This window comes from Tauraco erythrolophus, chromosome 5 (assembly GCF_009769465.1).
Source record: "Tauraco erythrolophus isolate bTauEry1 chromosome 5, bTauEry1.pri, whole genome shotgun sequence".
Lineage (NCBI taxonomy): Eukaryota > Metazoa > Chordata > Aves > Musophagiformes > Musophagidae > Tauraco > Tauraco erythrolophus.
In genome coordinates this window covers 37,720,766-37,729,405 of record NC_141469.1, presented here as the reverse complement: position 1 = coordinate 37,729,405, position 8,640 = coordinate 37,720,766, and positions in this window count along the sequence as shown.

Genomic DNA, 8,640 nt, shown 5'->3' with positions numbered 1-8,640 from the left:
CTTCCTAAAATTTCAGTCGGATGCAGCTTTCTTCACCACCATTAGTGCTTTGAAATGGTAAAATGGAGGGAAAGGTTCCAGGCAATGGAATAGGAGCAATATTAATAGAAATTACATTTGTAATGTTGACTTATTTTTCAATCTAAAAGGAGAGAAAATGTACATGCAAAAGAAATACTGAGAAATGATCACATAGATTCTGTAGGTGTGATACTTAGTGGTGAACAAAAATATAATTCGCAGAAAACAGAGACTGGTAATTTATGTCTACTGTGATTTCGAGGTATTCTATTCAGAGTGTACGGGAGGCTCATTTAAAAAAAAAACAATCTATCCCCATAATTAAAAGGCTTTGAAAATAGTGTGTGTTTGTTACATATGCAGAAAAAAAAAAAAGAGGAAAGACCTGTTTTAAACTTTATTTTTCACCAAGTTACTACCACAGCAAAACAAAGCTGTCATGGTATTAAAAAGACTTCTCAGAACCTGAGTAAGTAGTTTTCCTCACCCAGCTGGAATGTTTCCAAGCAAAGTTCCAGTGGAGTTTCCCTTATTCAAAAGCTGGCAATGTTTAGCTGCATGCCACTGCTATCATATATATTTCTTGACAGACATTATCAACCTACACCTTATCTTCAGGTGGATATTCAAGTACCAACTTGTTTTATAGCCCTTTGTGGCAATGAAAGAATGGAAGCAGATATACATACACCAGGATCACTCCAGAAGAAAATCACACAAATGTATATCTCCTTCTTCTCTAAGAACAGATGAAGTATGAGCCAGGGGCATATGGGAAAACAAACAAACAAACAAACATAATTTTATTAGAACAGGTTTAGTGAGTCATTGCAAACTCCTGAACTTGACTTTTTGAGCCCTTTCTCTTAAAAACTGCAGGCATTCCTTTTTTTTCTTTTTTGTTTGGGGGGGGGGTGGGGTGGGGGGTGGTGTTGTACTTAGTACTGCAGCACTGAGGTCACCTCAATGTCTGAATTTAGGCTTTTATTAGGAGCTGATGATATCGGATCACGCCCACATGGCTAATCCAAATTTTCCCTGTGCTTGCTCCTGCAGACAGTTCCGGCAAGAGTATACCTAACGTTTCTATAAATATATTGGCTTCAGTCTTTGGAAGCAGGGCAATATTTACTTAGAGATGAAAACTAACTCACCTTCCTACAGTCTTCATATCATCCTTCCTATCTCTCGCCAAATGAATGTTTAATTTGGCTTCTTGTTTGCATTTGAAAACTCTGTATTTGTACTCCTTGAGAGGCCATGTGTTTTCCTCCTGAGGTCTACCTGTTTACACAAAACCACTGTTTTCAGGGACATATGTCTATTTGATACTAATGGAGCTCCTCTGGACTTACTTAAGTACTACTCAAAGTAAATCTGGCTAATAGCCTCTCATTAGGATTAATTTTATTATTTGAAATAACTATTGCAATTTACTATTGACCAGTAAGCAGAGGTGGCCAAATAATTAACTGCTTCCAAATAGAATTAATTGAATAACTGAAAACAGGACCAAAGGAGAAAGTAGCAAAGGCACAAAAAATGACTGTCAACAGCTCTCTTTCCACACTGTTAATGTAAATAATTGTCATATCTTTCAGGCTTCTTCATGAATACAAGACACAACTGCTGCATGAGGTCAGCAAACACTCCAGTCAATATGACCCTGCTGATACCTATAAAGTATCTGACCTGATGAATATGAAAGTTCTTCAGTTTCCAAAAATACGCAGCTCAAGTCTCTTCATGATAGCAGCCAGCATATTCAGCAGTACTTCTAGGCAATATACCGTCTACTTTGATAATGGGGTATCGAATTAGGATTGTATTTGAGCATACCTTTCTCTCTTCCGTTTGCCTGCAATATCGGTTTCGAGAGGATTGCTAGTCCACGCGGTACCTAATATTGAGTTCCTAATGTTGTCGTGTTAGATGGTTGTGTGACACAAAGAGTTGCTCTCAACTCTTCATCCAGACAGCTTGTGGAATTGAGTAGTATTTGTATAGCTGCTAGCTTTGTTCTGCTTGGATAAATAGCACACTGTTACTTTTCTTGGTAATAGATGCATCAGGGAATTTTAGAGAAAGGTAGAGGCTCTGTCTTTATGAATTCAAATAGCAAGATGAGAGGAGAAAGAGAAAATGTGCATTGCTGCAGGAACAGCAGAAGCTTCTCCGTTGCTCAAGTTTGGACAATGGGAACTGTTTGGGTTTTTTTTGGGGGGGAAATGCAGGCTCAGTAGAACTAATATCCTCTTTTTATGTCTTCTGATTATGGAACTACAACTTTCGAAAAAGTTGAAAGCTCTTTGGGGTGTGATTTAAGCAATGGACAAGATCAAAACCCTGGAAAGCAAATGAAGCCATCACGGATCTGTAAGTGTCCTTGGCAGTTCTAAAGATAATTGCCTTTCATGATTCCTGTTGAGCTGAAATAGGTTCTGCCACATACCACAGGAAGATTTGTCTGTCTGAGAACATGCTAAAAAACAATTAGCCTTGTTTCATACACCTGCAGAATGCTAGCCAGGTGCTGCAATTAAATTGTATTTCTGCATTACTACTGTTAGTTAAAGTCAGCAGGAAGCAAAAGAAACAACAAAATACCAAAGACTTTCATTCCTATGGAGAGGAAGCCACCTCTGTGCACAGAAACAAGAAAAGGCCCAGTTCAATGAGTCTATCTTAAGGCCTTCAGAATTATTATAAATCCTTTCACGTTTACATCCTGGAGCTTTCTGTTCTGAAGGACATTGAAAGGCTAGTCTGGATAGTTTCTTTAAGTCTGAAGTACTGAAATACCGCTGCTGCTGAGTCAGGTAGATGAGAACTCATCCTCTGCGTAGACACAAGAATTCATGATTAGCAACATCCAGTAATCAATGTGGAAATTAGTGTACTGAGATATACAGGCAGAGAAATAACAAGTTCATTTATTTCTTGCTGACAACTTTTGACTCTTACAAGTGCATCAGTTTAGATGCATTTATGTGTGTGTGCAGGACTGCATGTACTTGAAGATAGATTCAGAGTGAAAAAAATCACACAATTTAAAGATTTACAGTGTCACACGTCTTGTTAAAATTATATGCCAAAAGTCTTTTATTCAGTAGATAGCTTTTTCTGGTTTTCATAGTTGCAGGGTTCAGAAGGCAGAATTTATGTTTTCAGGGAACAGTGGCCAGATTTGATCAATGAATGTTTATTTGCATATTACTGAGATTTTTTTTTATTTTACAAATAAGAGAATGGAGACAGAAGACTAAAACAACTAAGACTATATGTCAATGTAGTGGTAGAATCTGTAGCCTAAATCTGTTCATAGTTTAAGTGCATTCAAGTTTCTGGACTTAATTAAGCATTAATTTGGTTTCAGAATTTGCAGATTGAGTGTTCATTTCTCTGAGTCACCACAGACTGACACTTGGGAACATCTTGAAGCCAAGTGACCAGAAATTAGCAATTTCACTGCAACTTCTGATAAGTCTGTCTGAATGTAACAGCGCTCTCCTTCTAAATCTTTAATGAATTCCACCAGCATCTACACTCTTCAAGAGCTCAAAACATCAACACTTGTATCAGCTTCTCAGTTCCTCCAGAAACTGGAAGTGTTTATGTGGGTGTATGGCTGAACACAATCATTATGAATACTCGTGAAGTGGAATCCAACCAGTTCCTAGATTTGGAGGAACTTGTATGTAATGCAGAGTGAGTCTATAAACTTAATTCAACTCCTCTGTTCAAAACAACAGTCAGGTGGACAACCTACTCTGTTCACTAAATCAACCGTTTAATTTGTAAGCAAAAGAAATCAACTTAAAATTTTGGGCATCTTAAAAACATTTTCATTAGATTGCATAACCAGTCATGTGAACAGAACGTATGGAAAAAGGTAACTTAATATTACATGATCACATGGACTATATAAACTATGCAAAATAGTTGTATGCCTAAGAAGATTCAGGCATATTTATTCTGGCTGGTATTGTGACTGAGACATCCAGTTATCATGGAGTGTTATTCTCACTCTCGGGTTGATTATTCCTGATTTTTGTTGACGATGTGAAGTTCTTAAGGGTGCCATTCCCTTGTAGCCCAGAGCTCACATTGATTGTTGGTAGTGAGCATTAGTCTCAACCAGTGGCTGCTATCATGTCACAATATCTTTCCTAATTTAAGTACAGAAAGAAATAGACTTCACTGTTTGTAGTAATACTTGAAATATTTGTTTCTTTAGGCATGTTCCCACTAGTTTAAATGTTCTCCTTACTACAACTAGCTATGATGAGTTACTGCTTATCAGAGTCACCTCATATTTCATCTACCAATTGCAGGTGTGCAAGAGCCTACCACATAGCTGCTGTTTGCTAGAAATGCCTTTGAGACTAGACAATCTAATGGTCCTATTTTCTCTCCTGTATTGGGATGATAACCATTTCCAAGTGCCTCTGGTACTCAGAAGTCAATCAATAGGTCTAAAACTGACCTCTGAACTCTGAATGTTGTAAGAAAAGATATTTTCATGGAATCTGGGAGCCTTTGTATTTGATCCATCAGCTGATGAGTTAGAGGTAGCTGAATTGTGCTTTAGAGCTCTGATGGAGGATGTGTAGAACTCCTTCTACTGTAGGCAATTTTGTCATACAGTACTAATTCACCAAACACATACTGCTAGTGCACAAGAAACAACAAACAATGGGCACAATCTGAGCAGTGCATTGCAGTGCAGGACCATTCAGGGGCCGCAGGGGCTTCAGACTGGAGACATAAAAAAAATTCCTTTGAAAATCATTGTAGAAAAACAATTACTAGTGCTTTCTCTTGTACCAAGTTGATTTATTGCACGTTGATATGCATCTAGTCAAAAGCCTAGGATTATTCATTATTCATTAGCTGTATATCATCTGCTAATGAAGAAAGTTGAAGTGCCTCAGTATAATTGATGGACATGTTTGACTGCACGTGATGTACTAACCAAATCTTTGCAGTGCTTAGTTACAAGCACAGGACAGAGTACTCTGATGAGGAAAGCTGTTGGCATTTTGGATCAGCCAGTGGCAAGACCTGGGACAGGAATAAAATGGGAAATAACAGGCAGCAGCAGAGCAACAGTAATGGTCGTGCTGAGCGATGCTGCAGAAGGCACAAGTTTAACCCGCCAGCAACTCTGCATGGTCATTGTCAACCACAAGGGTTATATGATGCTGGTGAATACCTTGTTTGCTAGTAATAGAGCAGAAACCTGTTACAATCAATCCTGTGGAGAAAGGGGAAAAGAGAAACGTGTGCAGCTTAATTTTCCTTTGGGGAAACAAACTGGAAGAGCAATGTGCATGACCTTGCTGGACTTCATCTCTTTTCCATCAAGAAATGTTGTCCTGGATTTCTCTGAGGACTTCAAGCATTTACCTAGGACTCTAGACATCTATAGTTTAAACAGAGCCAAAGGAAAACAGCATGTTCACAGTATGTTCATAAATTCTGGACGTACTGGGGTCATTTGACATGCTATCTACAACCAAGTCAAGGGTTTTACTAGAGGAAACGCAGACAGCAGTGACAAGCCTGCAGCAGCTTTAGACAGCAGCAAGCCTGCAGAATCTGTGACATCAATGTTAACTATCTGTGCCACTTGCAACTTAGACAAACGCCTTTGATGTGTTGCTATTGTCCAAGATCCTATAGGTCTCAGATCGAGTTTCTGTTATTCCTGTGCTATTTCCACAAAACACTTACCCAAAACACATGAAATATACTCCTCATGGTTTGCAAGCAGCATATTGTCGACAGAACCTGCTGATGTGGATCCTGTCTGCAGAAAATTAAAAGTTGAATCTGAAGGCTGGCCGGGGTTAAATCCAGCATTATTTCACGTTTTACTTGCATAGTACTATTGCCAGAAATTGCTGGTAGTATTTGCCAGAAAAGAGCGTTTTCATCTTAATGAATTTTACAGGGAGGACATCCCAAGAAACAATGTTTTCTATAGGGAAACAGTTTGTTTTGTTTCAGTTGGTAACAAGAGCTGTAGTTTTTGTTGAGACCTGTGTTGAGATACGATATCCATGACAGGGAAACTATAATTAGAGTAATACCAGTTCTTTATATCTTGATTATGTATTCTGTCATCATGATACTATACACACGTAGTACCAATAAATCTGTAATATTTCATTCGAAGTACTGAATTTGAATTTAAATTCCCTGCATCTGCCAGTATGCTGAGCATCACAAATATATTGGAGGAGATATAAATAATTTCCTATTCATTTTTAATGTACCACCATAAAGTTTTTATCATGCCAAAAATTGGCCAAAGTAACCTTGCCTGAGCTAATTGAACATAATGTCAATGAGAAGAGTAACAATTTTAGAAATGCAGAATGGAATGTTTCTGCTGTAGGACCGTATGATTTTTGACATTGTAATTAAAAACCAATTACTTTGCACTGATGCAATTTGTCATGCTGTACATTCCCAGATCAAAATCCTAGTACATCATTTCTATATGACTTACCTTTAAGGTAATATTGTGAGATTGTGAACACAAGCAATCCAAACCAAAAGCACATTGACTATTAAGTGATTTTGCTCCTCTCCTTTGAAATGTCCATCATCTTTTTGGATTCAATGTTCAGTTATATCCCACAGCTGTTGCAGCCAAAGTGTTAACAGTAAGGAATGTGTATCAGCGAATATAAAAAGAACACTGTCCTTGAGATAAGAAGGTAGGTTGAAGCTGTGAAAAACACACTGTCCCTGGGAAAAAAACAAGAAGGATGAAACTATGAAAAACAAGATTCTGAGCAAAACATACTAACTGCAAAAATATTAAAATATTGTAACAAATATAGAAATCTGTATCCAATCACAGTGTGTATCATACTCGTGCTTGTCGCGTGAACAGTGTTAGACCAATTAGCTTGCTAAGTACAGCGCATGAAAGCGTGCACAGAACCGAGCTATGCTATAAAAAGAGCAGTATCACAGAATAAAGCTGAAGCCTTTTTACTCATCATATTGATGCGTCTTGCTTCCCCGTCTTCGGCCGCAACATCTGGTGACCCCGACGTGATCAAGAGGGTTTTCAACGACCACAACGCGGACGAGAGAGAGGACGGCCATCCCGGCGCCCGAGAGAGGCGGATAGCCCGAGAGAGGCGGATAGCCTGAGAGGCGGATCGTCCGAGAGAGGCGGAATCGTAGCGCTACGGACTGACCGGTGAGTCAGGCAGACCGAGGTCTGGTTCGGATGGGGAATGCTTCAATGACAGCCTGGGAATGAGATGATGGAACGGGACGTTGCATTGTCGTTGTTGAAAAGCTTCTTAGAGGAGCGTGGACTAAAACTTGGAAAAAGATATTGGCCCCTGATTGCAGGGGGGTATGCAAAAGAAGTAAGCGACTGAAAAACAAAAACAAAAAACAAAAAACAAACAAAAAAAAAAAAAACCCAAAAAAAAAAACCCACAAAAAAGCAACAACTGCCTCAACAGAAGGAGGTAAGCGACTGGGACAAAGTGCTAGAGAAACCAGCACTACTAACAGTTCTAACTTGATAAAACTCCCAGTACTCCTGGTTTGGGTATCAGCCCATGTACCGGAGGCAAGCTCTTCAATATATACCTGACAAGGACTTGGGACACTATAGACGTTAAACTTTGGCGTGCAGCCACCTGTGGGGATGCTGCCGGCCTGGAAAAGTCATCATCGAATCTTTTGATCCAGGACCCCGAACGAAAGACAGACTTATTTCTTTCCCCCTCTTCCAACGAAGTCGGTACACCGGCACCCCCGCGCCGCGCCGCCCACCGCGCCCGGCGGCGCCCCGGGAACGCCGCTGCTGCTGCCGGCCGGGGCCGCGGGCGGCGTTTGCCTCGGCGCTGCCGCTCGTGTGCGGGAACGAACCGCGGCTGGAAAGGACGGAGACGCGCGGCCGGCCCCGCTGCGCCGGTTCGTTCGCGGCTGATGGTCCCCTCGGCGGGAGGGGGCGGCGGCGGTTACGGAGCGCGAGCGGCCGGAGCTGCGGCAACAACAACAAGAGCAACAACAACAAGGGGGGGGCGGCACAGGGCTGCTGGGTCGTCATCGCCACCCCGCCCGGCTGAGGCGGGAGGGCTGACCCCCCCCCCCCCCCCCCCCGCCGCTGCTGAACCCCCCCGAGAGACAGCACATCGTAACTTGGATCGTCTCGATCGGCATCGCGGGAAATAACTAATCCTCTTTTGTTCCAGCAATTTCAACAGTTAATATCAGTGTTGCAAAACCGTAAACATGCACGTTCCATTGTACATCTGCGAGCGCACACCACGCTTCCAGGGCCTATAGCAGAAGGGAACAGGCGAGCTGAGCCTCTCACGAGTGCAGCTCTGGTACCAAACTCGTTAATACAGGCAAAATCTTGCAGGACTTCTACCATCAGGATACTGATGCTATTAAGTGACAATTTGGTTTAACACGACAATAAGCCCGCTCAATCGTACAATTCTGTACTAGCTGTTAAAATATGATCATGCCACCAGTGAATGGTGTTAATCTTCGTGGTTTACGCTCGCAGGAACTTTGGCATACACTTCTTATCAGACATATGTATTTTTGTCATCATGAGGTATTGAGCAT